Source organism: Larus michahellis, chromosome Z (assembly GCF_964199755.1).
Source record: "Larus michahellis chromosome Z, bLarMic1.1, whole genome shotgun sequence".
Taxonomy (NCBI): domain Eukaryota; kingdom Metazoa; phylum Chordata; class Aves; order Charadriiformes; family Laridae; genus Larus; species Larus michahellis.
Genome location: NC_133930.1, coordinates 29,681,272 through 29,693,442, shown reverse-complemented (window position 1 = coordinate 29,693,442; position 12,171 = coordinate 29,681,272). Strand labels below are relative to the sequence as shown.

Below are 12,171 nucleotides of genomic sequence, written 5' to 3'. Positions count from 1 at the left end.
CAGCTTAATGTTGTAAGTTTATTTTGATGCACACACATCAAGGAACACCTGTTCTCTGATAAAAGCCCTCTGCGAAAACCCACCAACATACAGAAATAGAAACAGATCGTATCCAATTTATATACAATTGCTCTTTAATTTATACAGATTATAGGTTTGAGCCAAAAAAAGAACATTCAATACCTTTTGCCATAGAGGCGCTCAATAATTTGGAACATCAACTGCAAGCACAAAAATCACCTTCTGAAGAAAGTGCTGAAGACTACGTGTGAAGACTCCATAAAGTTCCAGGAGAGCAAGCACAGTTCTGAAGCACACAGTGCTTGTATCTTATTACAGCACTTGTGAATGCAGTGGCTTTAAGTCTGAATTTTAATTACACTTCATACATATTTCCTTGAGCTTCACAATACATCCATGAAAAGAGATGGCATAGATTTTTTGTGAGATTTCCAAGAATATGTAGTAAGTCAGAGACAAAATACGAAAAGTGATCCTTCAGGTAATGTACAACAGACAGCTAGACTTTAAAGACGTCCACAAAGAGTGAAAAGGAGGTAATAGTACTTACTCACTTCACTCTGCTATTGTGCAGTACAACTAATGCTCTTATCAATTTGTAAAGCCCAAAAAAACTTTTAAAAAATCAAGAAATATTCTGGTTCACTTCCATATCCTTTAGCAAGCCACGGATCACCAAACTCTGAAGTTCAGGCCACATTTCATGGTTCTGTGACACCAAATCTACTCTTTTCTCCACAATTCCTGACACTTTAAAGTGGAACTATGTAAGTTTCATCTATGCATAATCCAAATAACAATGCAAGTAATTTTGCCCTCCCTTTAGCTGTGGTGTAAGATATTGAGCACTTATTTTCAGTCCTGACAGTTCCAGCTGCAAGTCCGTGACTATGTTTTGCAGAGAGGAATTTTTAAAGGCAGGCATTTTTTGAGCTTTCTAGATGTATATTACTTTCATTTTCTCACTCCCTCAAAGTCCTGTGCGCTAGGATTCTTGGCAATAGGAAACTTGGCTTGACAAGAGTAAGAATGGAAATAAAATTCCAATAAAATATCTCAGGAAAGAACAAAAGCCTTCCAAACTTCTTGTAAAGGCTCCAAAATGTGCCATTTGCAGAACCTAAATTTTGTGATGCTATACGGAAATTTTTCTTTTTAAGTTTGAAAACTTTCAGAAGATCTAGCAGTGTGACAATACACACAGTCACACGCCTGGCCTAATAAAGTTTCTACACCACTTGCTTTTTTCACACACACATACTCTAATACAGGTGAGCATGCACACATGGGCTCTGAATTAGGACATGTGAAGATTCACAAAAATTGAGTTTAACCAGCATATGTCATAAAATAAAATAAAAAAAAACATTAAAGACACAGTCCATAGGAATGTTTAATATTGTCCTGGTTCCGGTGGGGATAGGGTTAATTTTCGCAGGATCCCCAGGACACAGGTATTCCATGCCATGTGAGCCGTGCCCACCCTGAGCTGGGGAGGGGGCACGAAGTCAACGCCAAGCAGGCGCCTCCCGGGGTCCAGTTGGTGAGCGGCGGTTCCATAATCATGTTTGTATATTTCTCTATCTGTGTGATTGTTGTTGTTTGCCTGTTCCCTTTGCTGTTCTGTTAAACTGCCTTTGTCTCAACGCAAGAGTTTTGCCTTTTTCTTCTGATTCTTCCTGTATTGGGAAGGCCCGAGCGAGCGGCACGTGGCTCTCTGTTGCCATCTGAGGCCAAACCACGACAGTCCTTTTTGGTGCCCAACATGGGGCAAAAAGGGTTGAGATAATGACAGAATCCAACTAGAGCTTGTAAAAACAAATTTGTTGTGTGCATTTATTGTATTTGGTAAACAGTTGCTGGTCACCATGTTGCTCAGTTTGTTCTCGTGGCTGTGTTACATAAATTCCTATATGGCTTATGTACTCCCTGCAATGCTGTTTATCATCTCTGGAAGAGGGATCAGGATTATCATTTTGCTGTCCTGTACAGTATCAGTTTATGATACGATCACATCACTGTTCAGTCAGTTTGGGGTGTTTATGTGGTACTGCTGTCCTCCCTGTACCTTGGGCACCACCTCGTGGAATTTATTAATAATCACACCCACTCTGTGGGGAAAACAGGAGGAGACACTTTCCCCAGCTCTTTTGCCTCCCTTTTCTCCTTCAGTGGCCTGAAGGTATGACAGCTTTTGGGAATTTTTAATATCTCTGGGATGTTCAAACCAGCGTGTTCCTAGTGTCATGTCTCCTGAATGTGTTCCAGGTCTTGTTTAGGGTTAAACAACTATTTAAAACTACCACCCAGAGATCTGCTCCGAAGCTGGATAGTCAGGGGTGGCACGGCATGTGGGAGAACATGGGCAGGTACCTAGAGAACTTCTCACCTCCAATGGTCTGGGACTTCACCCCGGAACAATTACAGGACCCTGATAAAGTGGTAGAATATTTGAAGGGAAAATGCTGTGGCTATTCCAGAGAGGCACAACCCACCGCACTGTCCCTGACCAGTATCTACCAGGCACTGCTCAGTACTATGCAGCACCCTCAGGGGAAAGAGAGAGAAATCAGAACTGCAGCCACTGCGGCTACTGCAACCCCTGCGACAGACGCTGTGGCTACTGCAACCCCTGCGGCAGCCACTGCGGCTACTGCAACCCCTGCACCAGCCACTGCAGCTACTCCAGCCCCTGTGGCAGCCACTGCAGCTGAAACAGTGAACCAACCCCTGCCAGTATCAGTTGCCCCCATACAGAAGAAGAAGTACACAAAGATATCAGTTCACTCAGTAAGGGATGACAATGAACCAGGGACATCACAAGAACAGGAGGAAGAGGCAGAACCAGAGATAATCACCTGACCCCTGTTCTTGAGTGAGCTGCGCGATATGCGAAAAGATTTTAGGCGACTTTCAGGCTGAGCACATTGTCACCTGCCTGCTCCGGTGCTGGGATAACGGGGCCAGTAGCCTGGAATTAGAGGGTAGGGAAGCCAGGCAGCCGGGATCCCTGTCTAGGGAAGGCGGCATTGACAAGGCAATTGGGAAGAAGACCCAACCCCTCAGCCGCTGGAAACAACTCCTGTCAGGCATGAGCGAGAGGTACCCCTTCAGTGAGGATGTTGTATGTCAACCAAGCAAGTGGACTACCATGGAAAGAGGTATCCAGTACCTGAGAGAATTAGTTGTGCGGGAGATGATTTATTATGACTTGGACAATGCACAGTTTCCCTGATGAGATGCAATGCACAAGGCCCACATGGTGGAAGTTTGTACGGAGCGCACCATCATCATATGCCAACTCACTGGCAGTAACGGAATGGAAAGGAGATGAGGGACCAACGGTGGATGAGGTGGCTGGCCAGCTCCAGTGATATGAAGTAAGTCTCTCTTCCCTCCTTGTCTCAGCTGTGGAGAAACTGTCGCAGAAGGTCCAGCAACTTGAAGAGAATACGTCATACTCCCCACCTGCACGGGCCAGCATCTCAGTTATTAGGGGCAGGCATTTCCCCACTCAAGAGAGAGAGTACAGAGGGTACACACCATGAGGCACCTATGGGTCTACCACGGAGAGGACATGAGGAAGTGGGATGGACAACCTACTTAGATCCTGCAGACACAGGTACAGGAATTGCAAGGAACAACAACGACAAAAGGGGATCCCTCCAGGAAAAGTGCCGCCCTGGTTTCCAGTGGGCAGTTCCCCAGACAGAGCAGAAGGCCTGATCTTGCTTCTGATCCTCCTGAAAGAAAGTCATTTCTGCAAGAAGTGAGTAACGGATACTATGACCAGTATTAGGGGGGCCCTGCCTCCGGCCAGGTGGAGGAAAGGGACAACTGGGTTTATTGGACAGTGTGGATTCAATGGCCTGGCACATCAGACCCACAGGAGTATAAGGCTCTAGTGGACACGGGTGCACAGTGTACCCTAATACCACCAAGCTACAGAGGGTCAGAACCCATTTGTATTTCTGGGGCAACAGGGGGATCCCAACAGTTGACTGTACTGGAGGCGGAAGTGAGCCTAACTGGGAATGAGTGGCAAAAACATCCCATTGTGACTGGCCCAGAGGCTCCATGCATCCTTGGTATAGATTACCTCAAGAGAGGGTATTTGAAGGACCCAAAAGGGTACCGCTGGGCCTTTGGCATAGCTGCCTTGGAGATGGAGGGAGTTAAACAGTTGTCAACCTTGCCTGGTCTCTCGGACGACCCTTCTGTTGTGGGGTTGTTGAGGCTTGAAGAACAACAGGTGCCGATTGCTACCACAACGATGCATGGGTGCCAATATCACACTAACCGAGACACTCTGATTCCCATCCATAAGCTGATTCGTCAACTAGAGGTTCAAGGAGTGATCAGCAAGACTCGCTCACCCTTTAACAGTCCCATATGGCCGGTGCGAAAATCTAATGGAGAGTGGAGGCTAACTGTAGACTACCATGGCCTGAATGAAGTCACGCCACCGCTGAGTGCTGCTCTGCTGGACATGCTAGAACTCCAGTACGAACTGGAGTCCAAGGCAGCCAAGTGGTATGCCACAACTGATATAGCTAATGTATTCTTCTCAATCCCTTTGGCAGCAGAGTGCAGGCCACAGTTTGCTTTCACTTGGAGGTGTGTCCAGTAGACCGGGAATCAACTGCCCCAGGGGTGGAAACCCAGCCCCACCATTTGCCATGGACTGACCCAGACTGCACTGGAACAGGGTGAAGCTCCAGAACATCTGCAGTACATTGATGACATCATCGTATGGGGCAACAGAGCAGAAAAAGTTTTTGAGAGTCAGTAAAATAGTTCGGATCCCTCTGAAAGCTGGTTTTGTCATAAAATGAAGTAAAGTCAAGGGACCTTGCGCAGGAGATCCAGTTTTTAGGAACAAAATGGCAAGATGGACGCCATCGGATTCCAATGGATGTGATCAACAAAATAGCAGCTATGTCTCCACCAACTAGTAAAAAGGAAACACAAGCTTTCTTAGGCATTGTGGGGTTTTGGAGGATGCATATCCCAGACTACAGTCTAATTGTAAGCCCTCTGTATCAAGATAGAACGATACAATGGACTGTTAAAAACTATACTGAGAGCAATGGGTAGTGGGACTTTAAAATACTGGGATACACATTTAGCAAAGGCTACCTGGATAGTTAACACCAGGGGATCTAACAATTGAGCTGGCCCTACCCAATCAAAACTTCCACGTACCGTAGAAGGGCATAAAGTCCCCGTAGTGTACGTATGTTAGGGAAGACAGTCTGGGTTAGTCCTGCCTCAGGCAAAGGCAAACCCATCCGTGGGATTGCTTTTGCCTAAGGACCTGGGTGCAACTGGCGCGTGATACAGAAACATGGGGAAGTCTGGTGTGTACCTCATGGGGATCTGATTTTGGGCGAGAACAGCCAATGAATCAAATTGTATGATGTTAATTGCTAAGTAACACTATCACTGTATGTCCTCATTACTATAATTGCTATCAGTTGTACTACAGGAAGAATCACCCAAATTAAGGACAGATGGGCTTTGATGAAAAACTGAGTAAAGCACAGCGGTGATGGGATCAGAACTGACCTCAGCAGCTGGCGCCCAGCAACTTCCTTGAGATCTACATCTTCAGCCCATAGACTCTGGGCACGAGCTGCACCGGCTACACCAGCCGCAAGCTCCGAAAATACACTATCTCAGCTACCCCGAGAGACTGTTCTAACAGATGGAGCCCAAAGCCATGGATTAAATTAACTCAACAGATATTTTAGAGGGATGGCCCATAGACTAAGGGCATTATATCTGTATGAATATATATGTGTGTATATATATACATTATATAAGACAGGGGAACGTGGTGGCAATTCATTGGAACCTGTAAGATCAGGGCATGGCATAGATGGTATAGAGTAAGGGGTGGATAATGTCCTGGTTCCGGTGGAGATAGGGTTAATTCTCTCCAGGTTCCGGCAGGGACACAGGTATTCCATCCCATGTGAGCTATGCCCACTCTGAGCTGCCAGAAGTGGGGAGGGAAGGAGCAGGAAGTCGTCACTTGGAGAGGGCAGGGGCGTCCCAGGTCCGGTCGGTTAGCGGCGGTGAGCGGTGGTTCCATAATCATGTTTGTATATTCCTCTATCCATGTTATTGTCGCTGTTTTCTTGTTCCCTTTGCTGTTCTGTTAAACTGCCTTTGTCTCAACCCACGAGTTTTGCATTTTTCTTCCGATTCTTCCCTGTATTGGGGAAGCTCAAGGGAGCGGCATGTGGTTCTTTGTTGCCGTCTGAGGCCAAACCACAACAGCTGGCAAAGAATAACAATTAGTTCTGCAAAATATACAGAGCAGAAGACATCCAACACCAGGAAAGGGAAGCCAAACAGTCCAACCCATCTTTTAAAGCTGTGGTAACTTTAAAACTTTATGAGGTCTCTCCACGTCTTATCTAGGTGAGTTCTGAAAACCTCCTACAATGGTGATTCTTAATCAATCTCATGATGAATCTTCTTTCCCTTAAGTCCCATCAGAATTTTAGTTACATAACTTGTGACCATCACTTTTTGTGCTTTTGCTGTGCACCTCTGAGGAGAGTCTGGTTCTGTCTTCTCCATAAACCTTCAACAGGTCGGAGAAGAGGCTACATTATCAAGTTTTCAGCAGCTAAAAAGCACCGCATCCTTAACTGTATGCATAATTAGCAACACTCGTTTCATCCCACTTTGGTATCAACTTGTTTGACAGAAATACATGACAACATGTTATAAACAATGTACATTCTTTACAGTATTGACAATGGAAGAAATCCTAGTTGTTAACACCTCACCAAACACAAGTATTTTTGGAGGGCAGACTGTACGAAAAGTTTCTGCTCTAATCCCTTTTAATTTCACTTTAGTTAACAGAAGCAAAGAACATCTTCCTCATCTGTTTTAAAGCTCAAGAAACAGAGAGCTAAAAACAGAGATTTTTTTTTCTCACTTTTAATGCTATAATTAAACAGAGGAGAATATATACGAATTCTAAACCTTGGTAACAAATATTAGATAGAAGGGGTCAAGCTTTTACCTGTCCAAACACTGGAATATTACAGAGGTCTTGACTCCCCAGTAAAAATTAAGAAGACTGAAATGATTAAAGTGTCTGAGGATCGTATATGTCAAATCTTTCTGCTAAAACTGATAGCATGGGTATACTTTTACTCAAAAATGTGACTCTAAGAGAATTTTTGGATTAGGAAGATACAGATAGGACTGAAGAAATTTAGTTGTGTAATTCATTTAAGTATCACTTCAACCGTCAATTAAAAGTTAGTTTTAAGAAAAAAAAAGGAATCAAGTACATGCCCATAACAACACAGCAGGAAAGCATAATGTCTTGGAACACAATGGAAAATATGTTTATGTAGGACAGAGGCTACAAACTTTCTTAAGGTAGGCAAAATGTAACGTTTCCCTGTCAGTAGTGCGGCCAAGGCTAACACCAGTTCTTGTGAAACTCTCAACAAACAGAAAGAGAGTGTGCAAGTTATTTAGAATCAGGACTGTAGAAATGAACTGTTGAGAGGTCTTATGCCGGCAGGCAGGTGGAAAAGGTGACAGATCTTTTCTCATCTTTAAAAGGCTGAAGAAAATCAGAAAAGGAAATGCAGCTAATTTAAGAACAGTGGGGACAATGAACGTTGTTTGTGAAGTTGCAGTAACTTGGCGAATTCTGCAAGTTAAACTTAATTGGTGTATCTTTATCAGAAGTTCAATAAATACTGCATGATAATAAAAAATATATATAGACCAAGTCCCAGAACCTTAAATCCTTGCAGTGCTTATGTTTCCACTTACAAATACCAAGCAAAGACACATAAACTGTTCGAATTGGTCTGTATTTCACTGCTGGATCACAGGAACTGCATTTAATTTGTTTCAAATTCTAGAAAAACGCAGAAATTGTTTGTTTCAGTCCATTTCTATCTTTTTAAGAATTCCTTCTAATAAAAAATATTTTATTTTACATAAATATTTGGCTTGTCTTTGACAATTTCTCCCCATTCCTCTTACGAAGTCAAATACAAACATAATTTTAATCTTGATAACTCTGCTTAGCAGTTTAACAATTTACAGTAAATTTTGTACTTTGGATATCAATGGTGGGTTTTTTATCACTGTTCATTCACAGAGGCTGAAGGAACTTTCCAACACAATTCAAATTCAGTTAAGTGTAGTAAGATTACTGTTTAAACAGCTAAAAATGAAGTTGGAGCAATAGCTTTTCCTCTCATTCAACCTATTAGCATTAAAAGAAAGGTATACAGACTAAACAGGCACATAATTGTGCATAAGTTCAAGAAAAGAAAAACGGTCACCAGAAACAGTCAGGAATGTTACCCTTTCTCCAATTCGGTAGCAAAAGTGGAAAGGAGAAACTGTTGAGGAGAAGGGTACCAATTCAGAATATTTTTTCCATAGAAATTAATATCAGAATTCTGAAAACCATCCTATTGCAGTACGACTGCAATAAAAATGTGACAATCCGACTAAGCTAGCAGCAGAGAAGAGAAGTCTTCCAGGAGACCTTATTGCAGCCTTTCAATATTTATAATAAGAAAGACAGAGACTTTTTAATAGGGCCTGTAGCAACAGGATAAGGGGGTAGATTCAGACCAGGTATAATGAAGACATTTTTTACAATGAGGATGGTGAAACATTGCAACCGGTTGCCCAGAGAGGTGGTAAATGCCCCATCCCTGGAAACATTCAAGCTCAGGCTGGACGGGGCTCTGAGCAACCTGATCTAGTTGAAGATGTCCCTGCTCATTGCAGGGGCGATTGGTCTGGATGACCTTTAGAGGTCCCTTCCAACCCAAACCATACTGATTCTATGATTTTTCCATAAAATTATTCTCAATGGCCTATATTAATAGACAAGGTCATATTGATAGACAACATTCTTTGATTTTACCTAGAACCAGTGCTAGACTAAATTATGTTTAACTGTTACATTGCCATTCAGCTTATGCTTTCAAACACTTTCAAGTGGCAGAAGTTTAGGGCCATCAATTCCATAGGATTTTGAACTCTTCAGCTACTTTCCACCAAATGTTTGAAAATAATAACATTAATTAGCGCATATATTTATCTACTTCAATTTGAGGCCTAGTAACAATAAGCCATGAAAAAAATAAACCTAGAACTGATGAGGTGCAATTTCTATCTGACACGCATATTGTTAAAAATTGTACATAACTGCAACGAAAGCTCAACTATTAGACATCTGTCCTGGTTTGAGGTAATACAGAACCAATTTTCTGTTTTGTAATTTTACTTTTTAGCTGGGCCTCTTCTAACTGACTAAAGTCTGAAATTAACAGCATATTGTTCAGAAACTGTTCACTCTCAGAGTGATAAGACCTGATTATATCAAGGAACAGTGTGCATAGAGGGTCCTGCTTATACTTATTGCTATAATAATCAAGGTCAGCTAACTTCGCTGCTTGCCCTGTTAGGGGGTCGGAAGTGGAGAAGTGTAGAGGGGTCCCACCTGCAGGGAGGAGCAGACGGGACAGGTGACCCAAAACTGACCAACAGGGTATTCCATCCCATATGCATCATGCTCAGTATAAAAGCGGAGGGATCAAAGGGGCAAGGCTGCTCTGGCTCACTCTTTCTTCAATGGCTGACGTCTGAGGAGGACCCTGTCTGTTCATCTGCCTTTGATTCCAATCCAAGCATTCCTGACGCTAGTTCCAGAATTCAGCTCCTGTCCATCGCTGACTCCAGTCTGGGACTTTCCCTGTGTCTGCTGGTGATGCGACTGTCATCCTGGGAGCTGGATACGGTTTTGTATATACTGTATACTTTTTTTTTCCTCTTTAATTTTTATTATTCTATTATTATTTACTATTTTCTTATTTATTACTAGTTTCATTAAGGTAGTTTAGTTCTTTTTCTAAACCCGTAAATCTCCTTGTCTCTTCCTCTCCTCTCTGAGGAGAGACGGGGAGGGGGAGGGTCATCTGTCGTTCTGATTGGCCAATCCGGCCAAAATCATGACAGATTTATTGGCGCCCAACATGGGGCCCGACTGTGGCCCAACTGTGGCACTAACAGAGTTCTGATAGATGGTTTGAATAGTTTGAATTCCAGTTTACTCAGAGATTGATACAGACAGCTCACATCATGTCATTGCTAAACAGATTATTGTATCGTCTGTTTGTAGGGATTACTTTAAAGTTAATTGATACAACAATGCTTAGCTTGCCTTATGTGTTGTATTGCTTGCTTGCTCTTTCTGTCTGTATGCAGTGGTTCAAACGTGCTATTTTCCTGCTGGTTTTAATTCTGATCCAGGCTGTGATTGAATGTATAGCTTCTTTACCTTCATACCTTGGGCATTACGTAATGGATTCTGTTACTACTTACACTAATTACACTTTGAATTTTATGATGGACTTGTTTACTTCGACCTTTACTTCTTATGTCAAATTGTCACCATCAGAGCCAGGAGAGGGATCTCCTTTGGGTACTATGAATGACATTTGTGTTCCTAAAATCATGCTTTTGGTGTCGATTTTCCTGCATGAGGTGCAGGGGTGGTTTCTCTTTAAATCTTGGTGCAGTAGGTGTAGTACCAGTGCCAGAAGGTGACCAGAAGGAAAAAGAAGAGGTCGGTAAGTTCCTCTGTGCCTTGTGATAAAGACCAAGCAAAGCCAGATGGCAGGGGGGAGGACTCTTCTGATGAAGATCGAGGAAAAAGTTCTTCAAAAGATGATAGGGGAGAGGCTCCTGTGTCAGCCCAGGAGGAGGAATCAGATACAGAGGTGATCATTAAATCCTTCTCTATGAAGGATCTGCGAAATATGAGAAAGGATTTTACCCGGAATGATGGTAAGACACTGGTCTCCTGGTTGCTCCGATGCTGGGATAATGGGGCTGATAGCATGGAGTTGGTAGTGAAGCTAGGCAGTTAGGAAACCTGACCAGAGAGGGCGGTATAGATAAAGCTCTTGGGAAAAAGTCACAGACTCTCAGTTTCTGGAGGCGACTTGTATCAGCTGTAAAAGGCAGATATCCTTTTAAGGATGATATTGAATGCCACCTGATTAAATGGACCAGAATAGAGAAAGGTATTAAGTACCTGAGAGAAATGGCTGTGAAAGAGGTGATTTATGGTGACTGGGAAGTGAACGTAGATCCTGATAAAATGCCATGTAGACAACCTATGTTGCGAAAGTTTGTACAGAGTGCACCACCAATGTATTCCCATACCTTGTCAATGCTGATTTGGGGAGGAGCTGATGATGATTCACTAAATGTAAATGAGGTGGCTAGTAGAATGCAACAGTATGAAGACAGTCTCTCTTGTCCCCTCACTGTAGCAGCTGTGGAAAGATTAACTGATAAAACTGAGAAAATGATTGTGAAAAAGGAGAAACTGTTTGATAAAGTATCTAGGACGGAGGAGAGATCTTATTCTTCCCCTGCGCAGACCCGTATTGCAGCCATTAGGAGAAGAACCCCTCCTATGAGACTGACTCAGAGGAAACAGAACACACTACGAAATGTCCTGTGATTTTTCCTCTGTGACTATGGAGAAGACATGATTAAGTGGGATAAAAAGCCTACCTCAGCCCTACAGGCATGAGTAAGTGAGTTGCAAGGTAACGCAGATAGAAGAACAAATTATTCCAGGAGGACTGCTGCTCCAGTCCGCAGGGGGCAGTTCTCCGGTCCAGGCAGAAACTCATCTACTAATTAGACATTAGTAGTGCACTGCCTCCAGCCAGAAGGAGGAGAGGGACAACAGAGTTTATTGGACTGTGTGGATTCAATGGCCTGGCACATCAGACCCACAAAAATATACAGCCCTTGTGGACACTGGTGCACAGTGTACCCTATTGCCATCAAATCATAAAGGGGCAAAATCTGTCACTATTTCTGGTGTGACACGTGGGTCTCAAGACCTGACTGTTTTGGAGGTCAAAGTGAGCCTAACTGGGAATAAATGGGAGAAGCACCCAATTGTGACTGGCCCAGAGGCTCCATGCATCCTTCTCATAGACTACCTCAAAAAAGGGTATTTCAAAGACCCAAAAGGGTGTCGATGGGCTTTTGGTATAACAGCTGTAAAGACTGAAGATATTACACAGCCGTCTACCTTACCCGGTCTTGCAGGTGATC

The 12,171-nt window shown here is 43.2% G+C and overlaps 1 protein-coding gene across 7 annotated transcripts in view; it reads right to left on the bottom strand.

Moving 5' to 3' along the window:
* The window catches only part of SMARCA2 (SWI/SNF related BAF chromatin remodeling complex subunit ATPase 2), a 118,584-nt gene that overhangs the window by 83,253 nt on the left and 23,160 nt on the right, over window positions 1–12,171 (bottom strand). The window lies entirely within an intron of this gene.